General features: G+C 51.4%; 6 non-coding genes and 1 pseudogene across 6 annotated transcripts; all 7 read right to left on the reverse strand.

Moving 5' to 3' along the window:
• On the reverse strand, nucleotides 1–94 carry LOC124895009 (annotated as a pseudogene; the record flags this gene model as incomplete).
• A 175-nt stretch (nucleotides 95–269) lies between these two features.
• On the reverse strand, nucleotides 270–388 carry LOC124895008. Its single transcript, XR_007051480.1, has one exon. It is a non-coding gene; the product is annotated as a 5S ribosomal RNA (ribosomal RNA).
• Nucleotides 389–673: 285 nt separating this feature from the next.
• Nucleotides 674–792, reverse strand: LOC124895007. The gene has a single exon (XR_007051479.1). It is a non-coding gene; the product is annotated as a 5S ribosomal RNA (ribosomal RNA).
• Nucleotides 793–970: 178 nt separating this feature from the next.
• LOC124895012 lies at nucleotides 971–1,089 on the reverse strand. Its single transcript, XR_007051483.1, has one exon. It is a non-coding gene; the product is annotated as a 5S ribosomal RNA (ribosomal RNA).
• Nucleotides 1,090–1,265: 176 nt separating this feature from the next.
• On the reverse strand, nucleotides 1,266–1,384 carry LOC124895011. The gene has a single exon (XR_007051482.1). It is a non-coding gene; the product is annotated as a 5S ribosomal RNA (ribosomal RNA).
• Nucleotides 1,385–1,559: 175 nt separating this feature from the next.
• On the reverse strand, nucleotides 1,560–1,678 carry LOC124895013. The gene has a single exon (XR_007051484.1). It is a non-coding gene; the product is annotated as a 5S ribosomal RNA (ribosomal RNA).
• Nucleotides 1,679–1,840: 162 nt separating this feature from the next.
• On the reverse strand, nucleotides 1,841–1,959 carry LOC124895010. Its single transcript, XR_007051481.1, has one exon. It is a non-coding gene; the product is annotated as a 5S ribosomal RNA (ribosomal RNA).
• Between the last annotated feature and the right edge of the window lie 10 nt (nucleotides 1,960–1,969).

The following is a 1,969-nucleotide window of genomic DNA, read 5'->3' on the forward strand; positions in this document are numbered from 1 at the left end:
GGGGTCACCCATCCTAGTACTACTCTCGCCCAAGCACGCTTAACTTCGGAGTTCTGATGGGATTCGGTGCGTTAGTGCTGGTATGATCGCATCCGTCATTCGCAGAACTCCAAATTCTATTATGCCTCTTTCTCCTCCGCCGCCCGTCACACCCCGCACGCGCGCCCCTGCGCCATACCCCCGTTCTCGTTTCCGCCAAGAGGAAAAACAAAAAGATTCGCCGATCGAACCGGCAAAAATAAACCGAATTTTAAAGGAAAAAAAATGAAGGAATGCGACATGAGGACGTCCCAGTGGGTCACCCATCCTAGTACTACTCCCGCCCAAGCACGCTTAACTTCGGAGTTCTGATGGGATCCGATGCATTAGTACTGGTATGATGACATCTGTCATTCCCAGCACTCCAAATTCTATTATGCCTTTTTCTCCTCCGCCGCCCGTCACACCCCGCACGCGGGCCTCCGCGCATCGCCCCCTTTCTTGTTACCGCCAAAAGGAAGAACAAAAATATTCGCCGATCGAACCTGCCTCTTTCTTCTCCGCCGCCCGTCACACCCCGCACGCGCGCTCCTGCGCCATGCCCCCGTTCTTTTTTCCGCCAAAAGGAAAAACAAAAAGATTCGCCTGTCGAACCGGCAAAAATAAACCGAATTTTAAAGGAAAAAAAAAGGATGGGATGCAACACGAGGACTTCCCAGGGGGTCACGCATCCTAGTACAACTCTCGCCCAAGCACGCTTAACTTCGGAGTTCTGATGGGATCCGGTGCGTTAGTGCTGGTATGATCACATCCGTCATACCCAGCACTCCAAATTCTAATATGCCTTTTTGTCCTCCGCCGCCCGTCACAACCCGCACGATGGCCTCCGTGCCTCGCCCCCTTTCTTGTTTCCGCCAAGAGGAAAAACAAAAAGATTCGCCGATCGAACCGACAAAATTAAACAGAATTTTAAAGGAAAAAAAAACAGGAAGCGATGCAACACGAGGACTTCCCAGGGGGTCACCCATCCTAGTACTACTCCCGCCCAAGTACGCTTAACTTCGGAGTTCTGATTGGATCCGGTGCGTTACTATTGGTATGATCGCATCCGTCATTCCCCGCACTCCAAATTCTATTATGCCTCTTTCTCCTCTGCCGCCCGTCACACCCCGCACACGCGCCCCTGCGCCTTTCCCCCGTTCTCGTTTCCGCCAAGTGGAAAAACAAAAAGATTCGCCGATCGAACCGGCAAAAATAAACTGAATTTTAAAGGAAAGAAAAAGGAAGGGATGCAACACGAGGACTTCCCAGGGGATCGCCCATCCTAGTACTACTGTCGCCCAAGCAAGCTTAACCTCGGAGTTCTGATGGGATCCGGTGCATTAGTGCTGGTATGATCGCATCCGTCATTCCCAACACTCCAAATTCTATTTTGCCTCTTTGTCCTCCGCCGCCCGTCACACCCCGCACGCGGGCCTCCGCGCCTCGCCCCTTTATTGTTTCCGCCAAGAGGAAAAACAAAAAGATTCGCCGATCGAACCGGCAAAATTAAACTGAATTTTATAGGAAAAAAAAAGAAAGGTATGCAACACGAGGACTTCCCAGGGGGTCACCCATCCTAGTACTACTCCCGCCAAAGCGCGCTTAACTTCGGAGTTTTGATGGGATCCAGTGCGTTAGTGCTGGTATGATCGCATCCGTCATTCCCAGAACTCCAAATTCGATTATGCCTCTTTCTCCTCCGCCGCCCGTCACACCCCGCACGCGCGCCCCCGTTCTCGTTTCTGCCAAGAGGAAAAACAAAAAGATTCGCCGATCGAACCGGCAAAAATAAACCGAATTTTAAAGGAAAAAAAATGAAGGGATGCGACATGAGGACTTCCTAGGGGGTCACCCATCCTAGTACTACTCTCGCCCAAGCAAGCTTAACTTCAGAGTTCTGATGGGATCCGGTGCGTTAGTGCTGGTATGATCGCATCCGTCATTCCCA

Source organism: Capsicum annuum, unplaced genomic scaffold (genome assembly GCF_002878395.1).
Source record: "Capsicum annuum cultivar UCD-10X-F1 unplaced genomic scaffold, UCD10Xv1.1 ctg7918, whole genome shotgun sequence".
NCBI lineage: Eukaryota > Viridiplantae > Streptophyta > Magnoliopsida > Solanales > Solanaceae > Capsicum > Capsicum annuum.